The sequence below is a fragment of the Anguilla anguilla genome, chromosome 6, assembly GCF_013347855.1.
Source record: "Anguilla anguilla isolate fAngAng1 chromosome 6, fAngAng1.pri, whole genome shotgun sequence".
NCBI classification, from domain to species: domain Eukaryota; kingdom Metazoa; phylum Chordata; class Actinopteri; order Anguilliformes; family Anguillidae; genus Anguilla; species Anguilla anguilla.
In genome coordinates, this window is record NC_049206.1 from 20,301,478 (window position 1) to 20,326,231 (window position 24,754).

Consider the following 24,754-nt stretch of genomic DNA (forward strand, 5'->3'; position numbering starts at 1 on the left):
CCCACCCCCGAAAGGAAAGACTTTTTTTTTCTACTGCACCCCCCTCTATTGTTTTAGTGCTTCCTTTTTTCAGTCCACATTCTCAAATTTGAAGCACCCAGTGAACATTGTGGTCTCATCCCAGTGGCCTCCTAAATTTGTGTATTGTTTAAATCATTTTTTGGTGTTGGCCAATGAGCAAATGAGCCCCGCCTGAGCAAACTCCTCCTGCACACCGCATGTAAACCTGCGGGGGGGCCACGGAATCATCACCAGCGCAGGTAGCTAAAATATGGATCGTTCTTTTCCTTTCACCGAAGTGAGCACAACATTCTCAAATTCCTGCAAAAAAAGGATACTTGGTTGCCTCATGCGCAATTTCAGTATTTGTGGAGGTTCAATTAAATATGAATAGTAAATAATGCCAAAAGGCTGCATGCATTAAACTTTGAATTCCTTTGGTTTCTAGTGACTGACCCAAACTACCCTCATTTCTAATGTTATTGCCGGTTCGCTGAAAGGTATTTATGTGGTCTGTTCACCACTTTATTCATGGAAATTAAACTCTGTTGGGAGTGCTGCCAGGAGACGCTGACATCCCAGCTAATGAATAGTGTAATGAGTAGCAAGAGAAAAAAAGAGAGAGAATTGAATTTGAAGCAAAATTTATTGAGCCACCTTTAGCAACAAAAATCATCCAATTAGCAATGATAACAACAATGTAGTATTGTGATGTATTATGGCGAGAAAAGAGCATCACATGATCACCCATGTGGGAAAAATGCATGGTTTATGCCAGAATATCAAGATATTAACAGGAATACAACATAACATCCTCACATAGAATTTCTATAATACCCCAGACCTTCCAAAATCCACAATATTATTAACAGGATAACAGTACTTGAAAATGAATATTTGCATTTCTCACTAGTAAGCAGGAAGATATGTGTGTCTGTGGTGGTGGTGGGGATTGCCTGGACCCATGAGCTACAGAGTCCCCTCATTGTTATCCACACAAATGTTGACTCACCCCTCCCCCAGGGCTAGTGCAGGGACAGGAAAGGATGAAACAAGGGGGAGGAGACAACCCCGACACAGGCCACCCACACACCGTCACCTAGGCCCCGGCTGAACATAAAGACCAGCGATTCTCATTTGATGTCAGGGCACTGTTGCGACATTAAAGGGACAATGCAAGGATGTTCCACACATGCCAGCTTGTTGAACGAGGTTGACAAACCCCACAGACTGCTCTCTTTTCAGTCCTAGCTGTTTCAGGCTCTGTGTGAAATGCTTGTCAGAGAATATGATGATATGTACATTATCCTTTTCAAAGAACGATAATGGCAGAGTCACGGTAATTGCCACACTTATGCCCATCAAGACAGTAAAAACAGGCTTTAAGTACCTTTAAGGAGCCATTATCTCTGATGAAAAGTCTGTTAAATTTCAAATGATGAATGTTGTCTTCCCAGGTACTGGACAAATAAAACACGTTTCCTATTTACTCTCCATAAAAAGCTCTGCAAAGTGACATAAAAATGTACTAATGCTGACATTATATCAAGATATATCAAGACTGTCATATGCCAAGAGACATACATTACAAAAATAAAGCAAATAAAGGTATTGGTAATTTATGTCATAGTTAATCAACCTCCGATAATATATATATGATCAAAAATATCTGGACACCCCTTGGTGTGGTCTTTTATGGTTTGGGCTATGCCCTTTAGCTCCAATGAAAGCAAATCTTAATGCTACAGCATAAAATCACATTCTAGGCGATTCTGTACTTCCCTAACAGTTTGGGAAGGCACTGTTTCAGCATGACAATGCCCCTGGGGCACACAGCAAGGTCCATATAGAAATTATTTTGTCAAGAATGGTGTGTAAGAACTTGACTGACCTGCACCAAGCCCAACCTAATCCAACAACTTTGGGATCAATTGGAAAGCCAACTGCAAGCCAGACCTAATTGTCCAATTAGTGCCCGACCTTACATATGCTCTTCTCGCTAAATGGAAGCAAATCCCTGCAACACCGCTGCAACATCTAGTATAAAGCCTACCCAGAAGAGTGGAGGTTGTTATAGCAGCAAAGGGTTGGACTAGCTCCATATTAATACCCATAATTTTGGATGAGATTTTGGATGTCAGCTGTCCACATACTTTTGGCCATTGGTAATGTGTGTGTATATATATAAATGGTAACATATCAATAAAAATCTCGTAAATTTTGTCATGGCTCCATTTGCTTCATCGGTTAAGTGCTGGAAAACCCCATATCAGGGAGGGAGAAGCACATTAATTAATAATGCCTCCTCTGATTCATATACTCGTTCGCTTGCCCATCAGCACCAAAATCACCTCCCTTCCCCAATGCCCTCTGGCCTGCCATTTTGCTCACATCCTGAGCCCTCCAACGCATCTCTGATGAGTCACGCCACCTTAACGAGGCAAACGAGCTCCATTATCCGCAGATCATGATAATTACTTGCGCTTTTTCTGAACAGCTAAAATTGCCTCATCAAAGTCAGTTATGCATAGCTCCTAACCCGTCATTTTGATGCGTACCAAGCAGCTCCTGTTTCGTTTGTAATGCTTGCAGTCTGCTTCTGTTGAATCTTTGAGCATGTATTCATCTTACAGGGTTCTAAATATAACCAAGCCATACCTAGCCCAGGGAAACCAACCGCTAGACCATGATAAATGGTGTGCAGCTGGTTCTTAGACATGTACAGATATGCAACAGTGTGAATATGAAGGCCCTTTTAGTTGTCTTTTCCAATTATTTGTCAATTTAAAAATCACTATCCAGCATTGCCACACCTTTACAGGAGTAGGAAACAATTCTCGTCAGGCCAGAAACTTATTGCATTAGGCTGCCCAACCCCCATCCCAAACCCCCAAAGACCAAGCACTACAGTTAGACGTCAGTATGCATCAAATGTTTTGTTTAACATTATCCCTACCTGTACATGGGCTATCATTCCAAGTAACATTATAACCAGGGAATGTTCTCCTTGCCCAAGGCATGTTCGATTAACAAGCTGGATCTGGCTTGCAGTGCACTAGACACCCAAAACTCAAAACCACACTGTTCTGAATGCTTAACCACAATTGTGTGGTTCTTGTTTATCAGGAGGGACTAAGGTGAGTATTTTCTAAGCAGTGCTTTGAGTTTTACTGTCATGATTCACACTTAGACCATATTCGGTTGTAAAAAAAAAAAAAAAAAATTTTTTAAGTGCAGAAAGGAATACTGAACCCAAACAAAATAATGCTCAAAGTTCAGTTGTTTTGTGCTTGCCTCATCAATGACATGGTTACCGCACATCCTGCAGGTTGTTTCCCCCCATAACAGGTGACTGACACTTAAAGGTTTATCAAAAGGGAATTTATAAGGTTAATACATTACGCCAAATGCACGTGTGCATTACCAGCCCAGATGTATTACAAACAAAAAGCCGCTATTAAAAAAAAACCGAGAACAACAAAAGATAGTCACAACAACAAAAGAACCATCTTGACTTCCCCCTACCCCCAACGTATCCCCGCCTCTGTTCACGTACATGCGTGCTCTGTGTTGGCGGGGTCTTTCAAGCCCTGCCTTTAGCCCCTAGGCGCGCCGCTGCTGTGCTGCTTTGTGTCCGCCAGAGGGCACTCTGGTTCCGGTCTGCAGTTGCGCCATTCGATTGTGTAAAATGCCACCAGATGGCGGCTTAGGATTGCTGCTCTTCTGAAAGGCGCGGTTCCACTCGCGGTCCAATTTACAATAAAAAATCTTTAAGCTTTTAAAAATATTTTCGATTTTTTTATTTCGGAAAGTTGTAAACGGTACCGCAATGGACAGCAAAGGTAAGTTGTGTTGGTTTTGGGCTTTTTTCGGGCGGTGGAAAGGGAGACGGGGCACAGATTAAAGATGGAGGACGGGAGAGGGAGAGACTGCAGGTGGGGGATGGGAACGTTTAGGCGAGAAGGGGGAATGTGCTTTCTTTACTCTGCTTACGCTATTGAGGAGTATTAGCTACAATTTCTCGATATTTAGGCTCATAGAGTCGCGACCTACGTACTTGGTTCCACAAAACTATTGGTTCAAAGACATTATGTAGCGAGCAAGCTACATCACTGACCGCATCCTACGCTATTATATTACCATTTATGCAATGAATTCTTCCTTTGCCTCGGAACGGCGGACGTACAGAAACAAGATCTCTTTGTACAGTTCTTTTCTTAGCTCTGGAGTTAGTTAGCTCATTAGCTACCTAGTTAGCAGTAGCTAACGATTGTTGGCAGATTTGTTGTGATTGTTTTTTTCCCACGTAGTTGGATATGCGGATAGTTTAATTCGCTGTACCATATACCTTCCACGGTCCATTTGAAAAGGGGCTTTTAGGACGTGCTGTCCGGAGAATGGTACCAAATACTTTGATGGGGATTTCATTCGAATGATTGAACTGTTTTCTAAGGGGAGGGGGGTGCCAAAATCTGTTGATCCAACCTCACCGTGTTGTAAGTGGTATCAGATGACGACATACGTATGGTTCTTTCCTTTTTTTCTTCCCCAAAGCGGTCTGCATTCGTGGAAAATTAGTTTTCTAACGCCAGTTCGAAAATGTGTAAGGGGGGTTGGGGTTGCAAAGCTAACAAGCTAGCTACAATCCTACCCTGTGGGCGGGTTATTTGCTTACTGTGTATCTACCAACCAGCCATGACACGCAAATAAGTACAAGTGTTCAATCCTTATTGATGTCAGACGTAGTCCCGATCACTTCGTGGGTCTAAACCTCTTGAGATTGAACTGTAACATGTGCTACAGGGCAGATACAGGCAGACCACGCAATTCAAAAATCATTCACAAGCGTTGTACGTTGCTGTGGGTGTCCTTCTCTGTGTAGGGTGACGCACATGTAGGGTACGTCCGTTTCTAATTCTGCAAGTGCAGTGCGGACAAAAGGAGATCTAGACTCGTCTGTGTGGTCGCCATGACGTGTTGTGCATTAGTAGATTGTCTGCACTATAGTGTTATTTTCACTGAATGCAAAACAGTCTGGGCCACAGGTTTTTCTCTTTTGGCCTTGGCAATGAAGTGACTGGTGGGTTGCGTGGCTGTTCTTGTATGTTTTCCGTTGTAAAAGTATTCCTCTCATTTGCGTGGCCTCGAGGTTGAGAACCAAACTGGTTCCCTGTTACAGCCGTTATAATGTGGGAATAGAGTATCCAGGTCTTTCAAGGTTAGCTTTGTGCAGTGGAATATTACTCTGCAAAGTCAAGAATCTTTTCTGATGTTTGGAGTGTTAGTTGTTTGGTACAAAGTGAGGTAGGTCTGGGCTGGTTTGTTGTCTTGGTGAGGAAAGTGGGCTTTGGCTTGAAAGGCTTTTGGTCATGCTTACATTCATTCTGTCTTAACGCGCGCGCACACACACACACACACCAGCCCTGTTTACACCTGGCATTAACATGTGTCCCGCATGATTGGATTTGATACAGATTGGGCTCAACCACATAAAAAAAGGTGTAAGCACACCCAAGATGCATTAAAGATCTGACCTCCCAAACCACTTTGGGTGGTTGTCAGAGATTCATTTTGTCACATTGAATATGCATACTTCTTTCACATGGGCTTTTTTGTAGCCTCCTTTAAGGTGTACAATCACACGTGATTAGAATGTTCTTAACTAAACATGCTAATGCTGATGTAACAATCACTACTGGTAATGGAAAGCAATGGAGTTCTAGAATACTGACTTAAAATAAATAAAAAAATAAAAAACCTAGTCTTCATAGGGTCAAGGTGTGAGATCACCTATATGTAATTAGAATTCTCTTAACGGAACATTCTTGTGCTGATGTAACCCCTACTAGTAAAGCAGTTGAAAGCATGGAGTTCTAGAACACTGACTTAGAAGTTTGGACAAAAAACATCGCAAAACCAATTTATACTTCACAGGGTTAAAAATAACTTGCACACTGTGGTAGCTCACAATTATTCTTTAAAAATATATATTTCATCATGAAATATACACAGTTTTGAGCCCTAATTTTTGAAAATATTGGAGCATTTAGCAGTTAAACGACTGGATATTCAGGATGTTCGTGGGTGGAACCAGCCCTCCCCTCTGTTGCCTTTCATGGCATGACTTGTCTAAGGCAGCTTCTGCCTCAGTTTTGAGTTGCAAAAATGCATACAACAAAATTTATCTGGCGCTTGCCATCTTTGGAAAGCTAAATGGGGAAATGACGTGCCCGATTATCTGGATTTTGAGAGGGAAAAGTCAATCTGGTCTCAATAGGTGCACAAGACGCATGTGAATGCCAGATGTAAATGCAGTGCGGTTAACTGATTAATGGCCATAATCTTGATTTGAGATGCTTGTTACTGCCAGGTGTAAACAAGGCCACATTCAGCTGACACGCTCACCCTGTTAACATTCTCTCACAAGCGCTTGTAGCCTGTGTCAGGGATACTCAAACATGGCCCTTAAGGCTTGTAGTGCTACTATTTTGTCCTACCTTATAGTTAATTGATTAATCTCACTGACTGGCCAGATGTTCCCCTCACCTGATGTCCGGGATCTAGCCTAAGTCATTCCTTGGATTAGAGTGGAAGAATGAAAACCATTAGCAGTGCTGTGTTCTGAAGTGAGTTTTAAGCACCCTTAGCCTATATGGCCTAACACACGAGCGTGCCATCTCGCACAGTCAGCTGGACATGTGACAGAGTAGAGTGTCGGGCCTGTCTTTTCTCTCGTGGTTGTCATGTGGGCCTGGGCGGTGTTGGCTGGCTGAATAAGCTCTCCTCTGGTGCCGTCTGTCAGAGACGTGCTCAGTCCCCGCTTCGCTGCCGCCCGCAGTGCGGCCAGATTCTCTCCAGACAGGCTGTTCCCAAAAAGCCACCTGTCAATTTTGAAACCCTGAAGCGACTTGGGGTGACCCGTGGTGTCCCTTTCCTTTTCCCAACGGGGGAGTGAAACCCAATATTTTTTGGGGTGCATTAACTCACCAGCTGCTGTCTCTGTGGCGCAGTCAAACTTGATGAAGTCATGATAAGATTCCAAACTGGGGGATATGCAGGGATTACCAGCTGCATTCTGAGCTTTTTTCTCAGTCTGTTTTACTTTGTTGCTTCTAAAATGTGGATTTTGGGGTACTTTAGGAAAGTGGTGGTCTAAGCAAGGGTGTTTTTAACATGGCGCCTGACCTTGTGAGGGGACGTGGTGATATGGTGTCCCCAGTCCATTCCACGTATGGATAGCAGGAATAGCTGTTGTGCAACTGTGTTGGTGACGTGTTGGATTGATGTGTCATTGCTAAGGGGCAGGCTATACTGGGCATACGGGCTTGGCTGACAAATATAGCTTAATTTGAGATGCAGGCTTTTGATTACACAAGGATATGCCTCGCTCTCCCTCAGCCCTACTTTATTGTGCGCATTAAATAAAATGGACATCTCTTTTTCAGTTTACACAACAGATGCTTGCTAAAGACTTAACCCCATCCACCTTTAATCTCATTCATAAACAGAGCTTGGCGGGGTGTAGGGGGTGCAGCGGCACCAGGGCTCCACCCCTTTAGGCCCTGAAAAGGGGCCCCTAAATCCTGAGCTTGCACTGCCACGTAGACTTTGACGGTGTCGACATTAGTAACCCATCTGCTTACGAAATTTGCCAACTATACACCTAAAAGATTTCCCATAATCTAGCCCATATTGTGATCAAAGTATGGTGGTCTAACAATCTTAGAAGATGTTCTGATTCTGCTCGGTCATTGTGAAATCAGCTGTAGCAGTCCTCCGTCAAGGGGCCCCCTCTCGTTGGAACATTGATGGTTGAGTGTAGCGGAGTTGGTTCGATAACAGCCAACACGATAGGCCTATTCAGTTTCAAAAATGAAGTATTCCTTAGTACATAGCCTAACTAATGACTACAATAAACGCTGGGCTGTTTAAAGGCTTTGCGTGATGACTGCTCAAGCATCAGAAGCATGTTTTAAAAGAACAACACAGAAACTTGATTAACAAACTCTTGACTGAAAGCATTAAGTTCATGCTTGCATTGCAATAGAGCTGTTCAAATTCATGTAGCCTAATTGACCCTAACAGTGTAGATGGTAGTACATGTGAAATGACTAAAACCTATATTTTAACTGTTAATACTGCAAATTGATTTCTCAGACCCGCATACCTTCTGTCTCTATTTCATTATATCACCGGTGTCAAACTCCAGTCCTGCAGGGCTGCAGTGTCTGCTGGTTTTTGGGGTCTTCTTGGCCAAAGTGTTTCACTCAAGTCATTGATTGGCTAATTAATCCACACACCTTTTCCCTCAAGGCCTTAATTAGCAACTGATAGAAAGGAAAACGCAAAAACACGCCGACACTGTGGCCCACTTGGGATTCAGTTTGACATCCCTGAATTAAAGTGACAAGTTGAGCAGGTCCTGTTTTCCTCAATCAACATAAAACTGCAAACGATTAACTAGAGACAAACGTGATATTTTTGTGTCAATTTAAGTGGAGAATATCTAACGGCTGCCTCAGGGAAGTGTATTTCTTCTGGTTGGCCAATTGAATGGAAAGCATTTTTATCACCAGACTCAATGTGAATTGTTTGTGTGATGGGTAACAAGTTTGCTTCCTACTTGTATTTGCCAACTGGTTGGCTAAGAATATGTAATAATCATAAGCAAATTGCTTCATTGCTAGCTCTTAAAGTTTACTGGTTGTACAGTTTTTCTTCATGAAATGTATAGCTAGCAACATAGTCATAGAACATAAACATGCATTACTACAGGGCTTGACATCAACGGTAGCCCCAGGCTACCGATCCATTGCAAATGAGCAGTTTTGGCTACATTTCTTTGCTAACTGGTTGCTGAGTCCTGCCAAAGTTACCAGTTTCAATTAATTTTTAGTATGATCGTAATTAATGGGTGCTAGCTAGCCAGCTACCTACGTTTCTAGTAGTATTGCCACTCATTGAGAGCAATGGCGGACACACAATGTTAGAGCTAAGCTGAAATGTAGGGTAGAACCAGCGCAATTGTAATATTGTTCACTTCTTAATTACACAGGTAGTGCAATCAAAAGCTGTGAAATTTAACTTCAAAGAGTGTGTTTGCTACAATAAATCACATTATGTCTGGGGTGGTCACAAATGGTTTGCTTACAATTTAACCAAACAGTCTGTAAACATTGTCCAATGTTACAATTGTAAAGTATGTGCGGGATGGTCGTAACAGGTGTGGTACAACTGTAACAATGGAAAATACCTGCATGAATTGTTAATATCTGCAATATTTTCCAGGGCAAAACACTCTTTGTTCATAAGAGTAAGCTATATTCTGCATGGATGTTTAAAGCAGCAGCCAGTTTAGGAAGGTCATTTATTCTGTGCACAAGAGACAAAAATGCACCTGTTATAAAGAAATCCATAAATCTATTTAAAACTGTTTCTCAGTTGTGTGCAAATAGACACAAAATGTAATCATGATTTAAATGTCCATGTTGTTAATTCAAACAACCTGCATGCTAGTGAACCTGATTTACTACATGTGTTACAGTAGCCTATTGTAGTTAACATATGCTTTGAAGATCCCCATGCGGCACAGTTGTAACACATTATACAGACCTGCCAACCTGCATGCATTTTGTGTACCAACCACGCAATTCTTGGTCAAAATACGCAGGTACAAAATGCCAGCTGAAACTACGCAACAACAAAAAAATATATATTATTGTAATTTAATTACGGAAAGCAATCAATTAATACAAAACAATGCCGTACATTTATTCGGTATTTAAACTACATCCCTCGGATTGAACCAGATGCTACGACCTTGTGCTTGTGGTTCTGTAACCCCTCCCCGACCCACTCAACATCCACTGATACGCAGCGGTACTTTATTATCCACCGAGGCGTAACGCTGCATTGCTGATGTAAAATTGGAAGTGGGGAATAATAATCAAGCACAAAAATGTGACCGTAATGTTAACATATAAAACGTTAAAGCATGTTCGGTAACTTTACGAGATGATGCATTTCAAGGGGTGTATCCTAATGAGATAAATTTGTGTATATAGTTAGCCGTAGTAGTAGCTCGCATGCGATTTAGCCTTGTTACGAGACGTGTGAATAACTGATGGAGTAATTTAGCTGCAGTAGCCTAACTCAAACACTACGGAGACTCCCTGTTCAAACTTTGAATCGCGCACGCTCTGTTGGAGCAAGGTGACCATTGCAAAGATGTGTGACTATAGACTGCTAACGTAGCAAATAATTCCTATTATTGCAGCCAGCCACCCGACCAGCCTTGCAGTTAGAAAATAATCATGACCTCAGATGACGAGGATACTGACAAGGAGAGAGAGCAGCAGACCTACTAAAAAGAAGCGAGTCCTTGCCCCCCAGAAGTTCCTCGCAAAATATCAGGAGCAATGGCTGTGCCTCCACCCCTCAAAACTTCCGCACCATGCATTTTGCACATTGTGCAATTATGATTTTGACATTAGCCACCAAGGAGCTTCAGGTAATAATTTAGCTAAAGCTGTAGTTACAAAAGCTTACATTCCTAGATAATTTTTCAATTGAATACTTTTTTTTCTCATTAGGCCTAGACTATATGATGTGTGCCTATATAAGCTGATTCAATTATTTAATTATTAAATAAAAATGGAAATCATGAACAGAAACTTGGTTTTATTCATAATTGACAGTGTTTTACATCGCAACAAGTTTTTTTTTTTACATTACAACATCAGTTTCTGTAAATACTTGAAAACGAAAACATATGTTACAATATACAGAATAAATTATTTCCATTTTTATTATATAATTGAATGCAGTTCACTTATGGTTATCAGTTTGTATAAGCACACATATCATATAATGAAATATTAATCATGAAAAAATTGTTTTAAGCAGGTGTACTCAAACTTTTGACTTGCAAGTATATCATAATATAGCCCAGTGCAAGTGATATTATAGAATCAGGTCAAATTATATAATTTTGCCTGATCACCGATCAACAGTCAAAACTAGAATTATGAAGAAAGGCTTGTGTGTGCGTGCGTGCGTGCAAAGCGAAGTGGTGCGAAAGCATGTGAACTAAGCGTTACACTGACTATTGTGGTACTCAAAATATTTTCCTAAGGTTGGCAGGTCTGCCTTATAGCTGTGCCACATGGAGATAGATTTGCTGTTTTGTTGCTTATTGATGTCTGAGAAATACAAGTCAAACCTATGCTGACTTGAAACCAGGAGAACAATGAACAAAATGTTCTGTTTTGGTTTAATGAGCACAAACATCAGAGTAAACAAAAAAAAAAACACTATTTTTGATTCATGAGAGCTCAGACTTGTAGGTAAGTTGGAGAACAGCACAGTGCATATTTGAACGCATTTTTGCGCTTGTGCTTAAATTGTTGGGTGCGAAAATGCCTTTGTTAAAGGCAGGCTATGAAGGATTTGAAAATATTATGAAATAACCATGCTAATGAATATCTATGATGCACTGGCAATCTATGTCTGTACTTAGTTTTCCTGAATTTGTGCACGTTTTACCTGTATTTGTTCTTCTGAAATGTGTTTGGGATGTTTCTGGGCGTGATGCTTTTTCTGTATGGGGAGGGCTGGGCGTGGCTCCAGAGCCTGTGGTTTGAGATCAGATTCCTATGAAGTGTTGTTGCTTGTTGGCTGCAATTGCAGATGCTAAGAAGCCTAGATACAGCAAAGCAAAACTACAAGCTGACAGGGCTCGTACAGAAAGTAGAGTAAATCTTGGAATGACTTTTCTTCAGTGCCATTCAGCTGAAAGTGAAAAAGGCACAATGCCATAGTTAACTTTAAAAATTAATGTCATCCGGTCTGTTTGAGTATGAACATGTTAGATAGCATAAATGGAAAAGCATCTCTCTTAGTGTTCACAGTTGAGACAGTGATAGCCTAACACCAGTGGTTCCACTTGGATGTCAAACATGAACAAAATGAGTAAAATTTGGGCAGGTGATTTATAACCATTTGGATGAGAACAGTTAAAATCCTTTTGAAATGCTTGTTCTTGCATGGTGCCTTGAATAATGATGACCACTGTAGCTAATGTCACCCAGAAAGCACTTGCTTTCAGCTAGTTAAAAAATAAGCATCAGTTGCTCAGTATCTCCAGTACAAAGCTACACTACATGGCCAAAAGTATGTGGACATCCGGACATCACACCAATATGTGCTTGTTGAACTTATGGGCATTATTATGGAGTTGGTCCCCCTTTGCTGCAGTAACAGCTTCCAGCAGATTTTGCATCATGCCTGTGGGGATTTGCTTCCATTCAGCCACGAGAGCATTTGTGAGGTTGGGCACTCATGTTGGGCATAAGGCCTGGCTCGCAGTCGGCCTTTTAGTTCATCCAAAAGGTGTTTGATGGGGTTGAGGTCTGGGCTCTGTGCAGGCCAGTCAAGTTCTTCCACACCAAACTCAGCAAATCATTCCTTTATGGGCCCTGCTTTGTGCAGGGGGGCATTGTCATGCTGAAACAAGAAGGGGCCTTCCGCAAACTTTTGCCACAAAATTGAAAGCACACTATTCTCGAGATTGTCATAGTATGCTGTAGCATTAGGTTTTCCCTTCACTGCAACTAAGGGGCCTAGCCCAAATCATGAAAAACAGCCCCAGACCATTATTCCTCCTCCACCAAACTTTACAGTTGGCACTGTATTCTGGCAGGTAGCGTTCTCCTGGCAATCGCCTAACACAGATTTGTCCGTCAGACTGCCAGATTGTGAAGCATGATTCATCACTCCAAGGAACATATTTTCACTGCTCCAGAGTCCAATGGCGGTGTGCTTTACACCACTCAAGTCGACGCTTGGCATTACACATGGTGTTCTTTGGCTTCTGTGTAGGTGCTTGGCCATGGAATTCCATTTCATGAACCTTCCAACGAACGGTACTTGTGCTGGTTTTGCTTCCAGAGGCAACCTGGAACTCAGTAGTGAGTGTTGCAGTTGATGTCCTGTTCTGTGAGCCTACTGCTTTGAGGCTGAACTGTTGTTGCTCTTAAACGTTTCCACAATAACAGCACTTACAGTTGACTGTGGTAGCAGGGCAGAAATTTGACTAACTGACTTGCTGGAAAGGTAGCATCCTATGGCTGTGCCACGTCGAAAGTAACTGATATATTCAGTGTGACCCATCGTACTGCCGATATTTGTCTATGGAGATTGTATGGCTGTTTGATTTTATGCATCGGTAAGCAATTGGTTTGGCTGGTGTAGTCAAACCCACTAATTAGTAGGGGTGTCCATGTACTTTTTGCCATGTTGTTTGTAACGTTGCTCAACCGGATGGAAATTAATTGCATAGCCAACATTTTAACTGCAGTGAATTACATAGCTTGAGTCTGAAACAGTCACAGCTCACCGACTGCCACTAAACTTGTTTACGCAAGTGGAGCTCACCTGTCAACTGACAGCACTTGACAACCTGAGTGGAGTTCAGAGAATTATAGGTTGCTGAGATACTCCTGCTTTGTAAAGACTTCTACCTTTCAATGTCACCGCGCAAATCTGAAGGCAGGCTTGGAACACAGCCAGCTCAGAACACCGTTCTGCCTCCCCATACAGTCGGCAAGTCAAACAACGTCAGAAGCGAGCTGCTTAAAATGCAGTGCCTGGCGGCATACCACCCCACGGCCATCTATTAAAAACAAATAAATTAAAAATTGCGCTTGAATCAGAGTCCATATAAAATGGCAGTTGGCATGTGTTAATGAAATTATGAATAAGGGGGAGGGGGAAAAAAAACAAATTAAAAGTCCAGGTGTCATTTTAGCCTGGCAGTGTTATGAAGTGGAATTATGATTCGCATTGTGTAAAAGTGGTTGTTGTAAGATAAAACCGGTTTGAATGATTAACCAGTCTTGAATGATTCAGGGGAAATTTGTTTGGGCTGCAAAATTCGTACAGTTTTAAACTTTTAAAACATTCCATAGTCTCCGCACTTCACACCTTGTATCGTGTAAAAGGAGACAGGAGTCATGTTAATTAGGGACCACGGATCTTTCTCCAATTAGAACGGGCGCATTTGTATTTGCCCATTCAGCTGGCTGATGTTTGAGATTCTGCCTTTTTTGTTCTCTTTATCACTGTAGTACTGGGCCCAGCACTGTATTGTTGGCAGTACTGTTAGAGAGAGAGAGTGCTGTTCAACACATTGAATGACATCACAATGAATGCCGGTGTCTGCTCAGAGCACGATTACCTGAACTCTGCCTCCCTCCCTCATCGTGGTTCGAGCTGTAATCCGTAATGGGGGCATGCTCCTCTCTCCATTCCGCACGTCATCGCCTGTTTTTTCAATTTACGCCCGGCTCCGCCCACTGCTGGCTCGTGAGCGAATCCAGCGTTGGCGGTCTGAGCTGACGTGGGTCAGCGCGTCAGACGTGACCATGGCAAGCTGCGCCAGGACTGGTACTTGGTGATCTGGCCCGGTTCCAGCTCCGTGGGGGAAAACGGGACTGCATCATTGGTCGTTGTGGGTCTCGGCACAGCTGGTGAACTTATTTACCAATGGGGAGAGGCTTAAACATTCCCTTGTACTAAGAGCATTTTGATTTTGGGAGCAGGTGCCACTGGGTCCTTATGTCCATACCTGTCTGTTGATTAACTTTGTTGGCTAGAACTTTATTTCTTAGACACGTAACCAGTTTGCAGTGCTTTAGACCAACTGGTTCATGGCAAGGCACCCAGTTCATATGGATTACAACAGCAGCGCACCGCCTAGAACTCAATCCGACCTTTCAGAAGGCGGCAGAAGCTTGTGGAAATGTCGGTGTACCCCTAAGGTGGAGAAACTTGTGTTGTTGAAATGATTAGTCTGAATCATTTTTATTATCTGCGAGAGCGCCCTCAGTTCCCGGAGTCTGATTTGCATTCATTCCAGGGATGTCAAATCCATTACCCTCGCTTAATGAACCTTGTCACAGGTTGCCATGGCGAAATATGCATAATTAGAGTGTCGACAGGTCAACAGAATGAGAGACAAAGTGGTAATATATGCCGCTTTGTATCTGTGCCGTTAACACACAGAGGAAGAAGCATTTTAGCATGTATTGGCTATTCGTCTTTTGGAGTTGCTATGGAAAAATGTCAGCGGGGAATAAATAAATCTGGTTTAATAAAAAGAGAGAACAAAAATCCCTGGAATGCCACCAAACGAGAGCGTTTATTAGAGACAGCCGTGTCGGAAATTTCCAAAGCGCTCGTCTCCCGCGGCTCCTTGAGGTGCCTTCCAGCTCGGAAGGTGCACGGGAGGCTGTTTTCTCTTCTGCCCGGTGTCAGGGGCGATTAGGTGACCGGTGCGTAGCTCAGGAGGGACCGGGCGCTGACTCGCTGAGCCGCTGTGTAAACTGGGTCACCCCCGGCGTGGCCTTACTCTGTGTTTACACAGCGGGCCTTATCGGCGGCTCCATCGCCAACCGCGCCGGCCGCCTGTGGGCGCCAACTGACGCTCGCTCGCTTCCTGCGAGGAAAATGACCACGGCGTGGACAGCATTGGGGGGGGGGTTGCAATAGTTGAGGTGGTGATGGTGGTGGTGGGGGGGGGGGGGGGGGGTCAGCACTCTTTACAGGCCTTCTGTGGAGCTGAGGCGCTGTAATGAGAACGGTCTGTTCCTTTCTGCGAACACAAAGGCGCACACTCACATCACCTCCGATTATTCTTAAAGGGCTCTTCCTGCCTCCAGTCCAGCATCTACTGTTGTTATGTTTTATTTGTATTATTGCATTATTTGTTTGTGTTTTATTGTGATTTTATTTGGAAAATAATGGATTATTTTAGTATGGAATGGAGGGGTTGGTTATTTTATGTCGAATGGGGGGGGGTGCATTTTCATGCAGGGGTTAGGGTTGCGTATAGTCTGTTTTTTCAAAGTCATTTTGGCAAGGGCAGTAGCTGGTAAGAACTCGGCTGAGGATTCTGGGTAATGTGGTTTGGAAGGCATCAGTTTCTCGCATTCCACCTGAGGTTCAAGAGCATGCAGCGGAGCAGCCTTTAGCTTTGTAGAGCGCTATTTCTGATGTCCTCCTATTTGACAGTCAATGTGAAAAGCCTTCTCCCGTGTCATTGCTATTAATTGTCGGGGGAGGGGAGCGCAGAGCTTCTACAGTAGAGGGCCCAGTCTGTCCCGTTCAGTGCCAGAACTGCCAGATTTGTGGTTAAAGCCAGAAATGGAGAAGTTCTGGTTTATTCTCCATCCATCTGGCCTCTGTGGTTTGGTTTGGTTTGGTTCGTCCCTTGGGGGGGGGTCTGTATTCCTGCAGGGACGGGGCGGAAAACCTCAGCAGAGCTGTGGCCACACCGCCCCAGCTGCGCCTCGGGCGCCGGGCGGCGCTTGGGGGAAAAGACGGTTGGTGGTTTTCGGAGCGGGACAAACAGATGGGGTTAACGGCACACTGACAGGCTCGTGCAGGAGGTGCGGTCCAGAGTGGTCACTCTGCCCTGAGATACAGCCGTGGGTGCACTACTCGAGATGACAGCGTTCGGTGTGAACCTAACCCCAGTGTTGGGTACCAGGCCAAGTTCCTGCATTTTGTAAATTTTACCAAGTCTCACCGCCCAACACTGTGCCCGTTTAGGCCGCCAGCCAGGCTCTCATTTTAGTTGTAATGAAAGTGGTCTGTGACACAGGCAGCCATCATCGACATGGCACTGTACCAGTGGGGCACCGGTGCTAAACATTACAGTTAAATATGGGACAGGTATAGGGGCGGACACTAAATTCAAATATGCTTTGATGGCACAACCACAGTATTGGCAAAGAAACCGTTTTCTTAAATAAAACGTATCAATAGTTAATTATCACCGGCTTGCCAGTTGGCATAAAGCAGCGGTTATATGTTGCAGTGACCGATCGCATCACAGTTCTAATTGCGTGTAATTAAGTGTGTAAGGTAGGTAGACGTTCAGAGACAAATTGCAGGCGTTGGCTGAATAGCACCAAAGAGATTTTCATCAGCAGATTGCCTTTGCGCTCGGGTGAGTGGCGGCAGGCAGCGGGGCCCGGCCCTCCGGTCGAGGCGGCGGTACGAGAGGGGTTCGCGTTCGGAGGCTCCGGGGCCGGAGGTGCGTGTGACACGGCGAGCGGCGCGGCGCGCCGGGCCCAGACTGAGGCAGGTAGGCGGGGCTCTGGCAGGAGCAGCGCGGGCAGGGCGGGACTCGCTCGCTGAGTGGGGGAGGGGAACAGCACCACCGCCTCGTGGCACGCGGCGCAGCGCGCACAGATGGATTATGGGGCAGGTCTCGGGGCAGCCTGCTGGGTATGCGCGCACACACACGCACACAGAGACACATACACCCACTCACACGGTCTCACCCACACATATACACACACGGTCTCACCCACAGACACAGACAGTGCATGTTATACATGTGTGCACAGGCACACAACATGCATACTTACCCACACACTTATACACACACACAGGATTCATAAGTTCAAACGTAGCATGCACATGATCCATCTCACACACACAGACACACGCATAGACACACACACACACACAGTCGCATTATTAAGATAAGGGCTGTTTTTATATTATTGATTTGATGTTGCATTCAGTCCCAGATGAAGCACAGCTTAACAGTGTACGGCACTGGGAAACAGACTGTGTGCTATTCAGAGGCATGAACGCCTGCAACTGAATCACAATGGTCAGAAAACACACCTATGAAGGGACGGTCTGCACAGCCTCAGATTTCCTGCATTATAGCGCTAATCGCGGCTATGCGTAGAAACAGGGAGCTTATTGTTGAAATGAATGCAGGATGTAATATATGAGGTTATTTTACGCGGATGCAGTATGTAAATCAGTGTTGGTGAATGCGTGTCTGTTAACATCGGGCAGGTGTTCTTATTGTCCCGCAGGCAGAGCGGCAGTGCTCTGGGTTTGCGAGACGCCAGGTTTCTCCCCTCTGTAAACATTGCGGGTAACAAGCCGGGTGATGAACGCCTCGGTGTGTCGAGCCGGTGAAATGGCGCGTGCCGTATTGTCCTCTCCGGTATCTTCCGAGAGATCGTCAGCAGCTCGGCCCGTCTCCGCCGCGCGCGGGCTTAGGGGCGCGGACGGAGTGATCAAATCCGCCCTGATCCGGCCGAAGAGGGGGGGATTTACTGTCCCACTAACAAGGCGGAAAATGCCCTTCTGTCCCTGACACTGCTGGGATGCCCCTCTGAGAACGGCACAGCAGAGTGTGTGTGTGTGTGGGTGTGTGTGTGTGTGTGTCTGTCTGTGTGTGTGTCTGTGTGTGTGTGTGTGTGTCTGTGTTTGTGTCAGTCTGTTTCTGTGCCTGTGTGTGTGTGTGTGTGTGTGTGTGTGTGTGTGTGTGTGTGTGTCTGTGTCTGTGTGTGTGTGCGTGTGTGTGCGTGTGCGTGTGTGGAGGTGTGTGTGTGTGTGTGTGTGCGTGTGTGCGCGTGTGCGTGTGTGTGTGGGGGGGTGCGTGTGTGTGTCGGGGTGTGTGTGTCGGTCTGTTTCTGTGCCTCTGTGTGTGCCTGTGTATGTGTGTGTGTGTATGTATGTGTGTGCGTGCCTGTGTGTGTTTCCTGTATGTCTGTGCATGCACACGTGAGTGAGCATGTGTGCGCGCAAGTGTTTCTGTGAAAGAGTGACTGTGTGCCTGTGTGTGTGTGTCTGTCTGTTTGTGTGTACACGTGTGTCTGTATGTGCATATGTACGTGAGTGTTTGAGTGTGTGTGCGTGCGTGTCTGTGTGCATGCATGCGAGTGCCTATGTGCATGAGTGTGTGTTTGTGTGTGAGAGAGAGTGACTGTGTGCGCGTGTCTGTTTGTGTGTACATGTGCATGTGTGAGTGTGCGCACGTGCACAGTGGATTTTAATTCCTGATAATGAGCAGCAGTTGGGAGTTGCTTTTATCTCTGGTAACACGGAGCAGATGTGAGTGCTGGGCTGGGTTAGCAGAGCTGGGCTCCCGCATCACCGTTTGATTTAGCGGCTGTCATCTCACTGTCCCGTCTGCTCTTCTCTTTACCGTTGGGCTGTGTTAGTTTCCCTTCCTCTCTCTCTCACTGCTTTCTCCTGTCTTTTTTCAGCCTCCATTCTGCTTTTTTAAAGTATGCCCCCCCCCAGCCTTTACTCTTCTCCATCTTCTTTGTGTCTTTTTTTTCTCTCTTCCTCATGTAGCCGCCATTTTGAGTGGGCCATGCTGCACTGTTGGCCTTTTGGGCCTCGGCTTTGAGCTTCCTTCCTGTCCTGCGGAGCTCCGCTTCACGCCGTCCCTTTACCGTGAGCGGGGTCAGGCCAGGCGTGTGTTCACTCGTGGGCAGCATCCGATTGGCCGTTCAGGAACCGGCATTAAAGGACGACGCATGTGCCCGACACACCCCCAGCCAAGCGGGCCTTCTCTGAAGCTACGTCACCGGGGCGACCGGGGCGTCAGCGTTTAAGAGGATGCGGGGCCTTAGCGGAGATTAACAGGGGAAGGCCCAGCAGCTCCGCGGCAGAGCAGAGCTCTCCTCCATGGGCGGACCCTGGAGAGAGTGTGGGGAAGCCGATAAGGGCAGGTTTAATCTCATCACGGTGGCGCGTCACCGTTTAAATGGGACCCTCTGGGTCAGTTAGCAGTCAGAACCCTGCGGCTGGTGCCTTCACTTGCAGCGCCATTTCCCCAGATCTGCCCCTTGGCTGAGCCTGAGTCCACAGGCCTGACGGTTGTTGTGGACTGGTCCATCAGGGTATAGGATAGAATAATAGCTTAACCCTTTGAAGACAATGTTTTCCCCCAGAATTCTAAGTCCGTATTTTAGAACTCAGTTGCTTTCTATTACCAGTAGTGATTGTTACATCAGCATTAGAATGTTCAGTTAAGAACATTCTAATCACATATGTCACCATAATTCCATTCTTAATTCCATTAACATTGTTAAGAATTCTTGTTCTCCGTCTCTCTCTCTTTCTCCCTCCCTCCCTCCCTCTGTCTCTTTTTTCTCCTCTCTTCCCTTTCCCCTGCTCTCACGAGGGGAGTGTTTCGGCTGGTTATTTAGCAGAGCCCCGTCCCAGACGGTCTCCCCCAGCTCACACCGCATCAGGCACAGCGCAGTTTTTAAGGTGATTACTTTCCTCTGTTCCTGGATCCGGCCCCAAAAAGGAAAGCTGTTCCTCGGTCGCATCCTCGCGCGGGATGGAGAGCGCTCGTTCCGGCTCTTCGTTGCCATTGGTAACGGGCCCGGGTGAATCCCGAAGACGGGTCCTCTCTCGTCCAGGACGGACGCCGCAGCGACCCAGGGGGGGAAGGCGGGCCCTCGACGCTCGGGCCGCGTTAATGATCGCATCCGTCATCTCGCCGCGTGCTGCCCGGGTCACGTAGCGCCGGGCTCTCGCCCGCGTTAACGGCTGCCTGGGGACGGTCGCCCGCCATCGCGCCCATCACTGGCCCGCCATCGTGCTCATCACTGGCCCGCCATCGCGCCCATCACTGGCTCACCATCGCGCCCATCACTGGCTCAACAGGGCGACTGGGAGCACAGGGAAGGGATGGGGCTTCCTGTTCATATAGATGTTGCGTCATCTGTGTTGACAGGCCATGATGTATATTTATCTCCCTCTTTCACTCTCTTTCTCTCTCTCTCTCTCTCTCTCTCTCTCTCTATCATGGACACACGCCAACACCCGTACACAACCAACCTGGGCTTAAAATAATAAAGGGGCAAGAATAATAATGTTAATAATAATTTTAAAAAATAATGCTAATAATAGATATACGGAAGGTCTGTTTATTATTGTTATTGTTATTATGCCAGTGTGCTTTGGAAAGCCCGGTGCCAGGTAGCTACTCCTCCATTGATGAATGACCTGGCCTGAATGGGGGAGATCCGGTTCAGTCCGGTTCAGCCCAGCTTTCTCTGTAGCATCGGCCATCATCTCCCCACCTGCCTCAGTCTCAGAGTTCCCCCCCTGGTCAGTTTCGCCCGGACGCTGGGCTTCAGCTAGCACAATGGCCTCCTTAATCCACTTCCTCCTGTGCGTGCCAGGCGTGCGTTTATGTCTTTGTGCAAGGTTGCCTCGGCTGAAAGGGAAAAAAAAAGGCCAAAGTGAATACACAGAATGGCTGCTCACTGCTTAATGATCGTTGCTTTTGTTTTTTGGTTATTATACGGAGTAGCTAATGACTCTGGCTTCAAGAGGCTTGTCACATAGCTGTAGACGAATGCCTTCATTCAGGGTATCACTGGTGTTTTTTTTACCTGCATGCACACACGTACACAAACAGACAGTCTTTCTCTAGGATCCGTTTATACAAGCAGCGATTTCCACCTGCTTTCTGTCACCTGACTCGTCCTCGGAGCTCGTTTGGTCCTGCCTGTTTCACGGCAACGGCGATTTGCGCACCGCGCGGCTGCTTTCCCCGGGGAGCGCGGCTGTGAGCCGCTCGTCTGCGCGGCCCTGTCTGACGTGCGGAGAGGGAGCGGTAACGCACGGCGGCGCGGGGCCGGTCGTATCGCGCTCGGCGGGTTTTATTAAGGCACCGGCGGCGGCGGCGGCAGCTCCGCGCGAACCCGGGACCCGCGTTCGGTTGCCCTTAGCGCGCCAAAAATCCTCTGCTCGTTCCGCGGGGGGAGCGGGGGGTTTCGCTTTCAGTCTTTCAGACTTATTCGTTTCCAACACGGCTCTTGACATTTTAATACCGACGAGGTTTCGAAGAAAACCTGACGGTAGAAAGCAGAGGTGCTGAGATTCGGGCATTGTACGCTGGGCCTCAGTTACCTCTGAGGCTCGCGGACTGAAAGCTCATTAACTTTAGCCCGCGGCGCCCTTGAGCAGCGGTGACAGTCGATCGAACTTTACACGGTTTTATCCTTCGCCGGGGTGCTTTATAACCCTCGAGCCGGCGGACGCTGGAGGGACGAGCGCTCGCCACGATCCACAGGAGAGAGAGAGCCGCGTGCTCAAGGTCATTCAGTTCAGACTTCTCGATACCCTGGCTGCCTTAATTTATTTATTAATTTTAAGTAAGTGTGTGTGTGTTCACTTCCCTTTGTGGGGAACACAATGTCTCATAATGTCTTTTTGTGAAGCATATTGGAATTTTTCTTGTGTGTGAAATGTATGCTATGTAAATAAAATTTGCCTTGCCTTGCATTACAACTATAATGCAAACTTTTAACCAGAGGAATCTCATCTGCAGAAAAGATTGTTTCCTCCTTGCTTCCGTCCTTCCTCGTAATGAACTGTAAGTTAGTCGCTCGGTCCGGTAGGCCCACTGCTTGATCCGTTTAGCATGCTTTTGCGTGCTGGCTGGGAAGTGTCCGTTGCATTCCCCACCTGAAATGGCGGGTGTGGAGCAATGCTCCTGAGTCTCTGAGCGCTGCTTTGCTCATCGTTGTTGCCGGTTCCTCCCAGCTGAAGGGCACAGGCAGCAGCCCCCTGCTCTCAGGCGCTGATTACAGCCCCTGATGGGAGCGCATTCTCATGGCTTTAAATGGGCCTGTTCAACAGTGGCCTCCCTGTCCCAGCTGTTCCCTAGGGTAGGGTCACAGGAGCTGAGCAGGGCCCAGCAGCCTAGCTACACTAGCTACACAGCCCACACACACGCCCGGGCACTCCCCACACACACGGGTGCTCCCCACACACGGGCGCTCCCCACACATACACTGGCACTCCCCACACTCACACATGCGCTCACACACATATACTTATACATGCACGGGCATTTCCCGCATGAACGCATGCACTCATGCAGGCACTCCCCACACACACACATGGACACTCCCCATGCACACACCCTACCGCTAGGAGTCGGGGTGGGGGGGTAGGTATGGACATTTTTATATCACTGGTACATTTCATCCATCGTACTTAACCAGTGCTAACCACCAGAGTTGCTTCCTTTGAGAAGTCTCAATTAGCCATAGTGGTATTTCAACCTGTGGTGATAGATATTGTTGCTATGGTGAGGTAGAAACTGCAGTTGCGATGCATAGTATTGTCCCCTGCTTGTGTTGTCCCTTTTGATTGCTTGCAACTAGGCATGTCATGACATGAGTGACGGTCAGTATGAATAATTGTAGCGTAACCACGGTCTTGTGGCATCAGCGAGTAACATAAATGCACTGCTTCGAATGAATAGAATTAATGTCAGCGGGTATACACCCTTGCCTTTGATATCACGTTCTCAAGTGTTCCCCGAGTATGATGAAATATGGTAGAATTAAATAAAACAACGAAAACTTGTTTATTAACCATATTAATACTGTGATGTACCGTGTATCGCCAAAATGTCTGTGTGTGTGTCTGTCTGTCTGTCTGTGTCTGTGTCTCTGTGTATGTGTGTGTGTGTGTGTGTGTGTGTGTGTGTGTTTGTGTGTGAGGTCAGGCCCTGGGTCACCGCAGCTATGGAGACACGGCCAGTTGGCTTTGCTGTGGTTCGGCTGCTCTCTTGGACATTCCTGCTCTCAGTGATGTGCGTGTTTCACAGTTTACTGCTAGCTGGAGTGGAGGAACATGTGCAACTCCTTGATCAGATTAGAAGTGCGGTGTAACGCACAAGGAGTTTGCACACTGCCTGGCCAGCTAACCAACCTATGTACTACAGCAACATGTCAGAACAGTAGCCTCGTAAAAACTTTGTAAGTAGTTAGAGTCCAAAAAAAAAAGGTTGAATTTTGAGGGCAAATCGCCCCAAAATATTAACGACCCGTCCTTGTATTTTAATCTTTTGGCAAATGACTATGGTGTAAGCGGGAATAATCCACTCTGAAGTGTGCATTGAAACCCTTTAACGCACTCCTTAGTCATCGTGGATTATTCCTAACACAATTCTGTACACTCATCTGGGTTAAAGTTTGGCTGTCCTTTCAGTCGTCTGGTCACCATTATGAGCTGTTTGTGAGCATGCTTCCTTGCTCTTGATGAACACACGCACAATAGAGATGTCACTTTTATGTTCGATAATAAAACTTGTTTGACTCTCAAGGAAATTAAAATTTTGAATGTATGCTTAAGCGTTCGAACCTGTAATCCTTTTGCCTGAGCGAAATAAGGAACCCAGTTGCACTCTGCACTGATCTGTGTTATGCTCATGGTAGCGTTCTATATCAAAGAGACCGATGGACAACAAGCCCTGTTATTGTTTTGTCTGGAGGGTATACTGTAGCCTAAACATAAAGTTCATGTTTGGGTCAAAACTGTAACTCCACCACACCTCAGGAGTGCCATTTGTAAATATTGGGGCTTCTATGCCCCTGGAGACAAAATAAAAACCAAGCAGAAAGTCGTCTGTGAGGTATGTAGGCAGCAATTGCCCTCCAACCCCTCCAGGGAGATTGGTCAGTTTAAGTTCGGTTTAAGCCATGCCGCTGTTATGAATTAATGATGGATTCATACAATATTTTTTTGTTTTGTTTTAGCAACTGTAATTTCATTGCTGTGGATGGCATCATTGGCATTGTTATGACCTTCCCTGGTTTTATTTTGTTCAATAAAGCTTTCACTATGCTGTTATTTTTTAGCTATAGCATAGCATGTTTAGGCTATTTAGCTACAGGTTTTATGGAAAAAAAAAAACTGGGCATAATAATTAATTCATTAATTGTGGGCCATAATGATAATTATACAATATTTTACTGAAATTTTGACGGCAGAAGATTTGAACAAATTCAACCGAATTTCTCTTATAAAATTTGTTCTAACTCATTTTTTGGAAAGAAATGACACCCCTAACACAACACCCTCACATACACATTAGTTATAAAGAGCTTAATATTCC

The 24,754-nt window shown here is 45.7% G+C and overlaps 1 protein-coding gene across 2 annotated transcripts in view; it reads left to right on the forward strand.

Moving 5' to 3' along the window:
• Window positions 1-3,665: 3,665 nt before the first annotated feature.
• LOC118230889 (cohesin subunit SA-1) overlaps window positions 3,666-24,754 on the forward strand; it is a 51,595-nt gene continuing 30,506 nt past the window's right edge. For both annotated transcript variants that reach the window (XM_035424312.1, XM_035424313.1), the window contains exon 1: window positions 3,666-3,842. The gene's annotated coding sequence lies outside the window, so the exon portion shown is untranslated. The remainder of the gene's footprint in view (window positions 3,843-24,754) is intronic.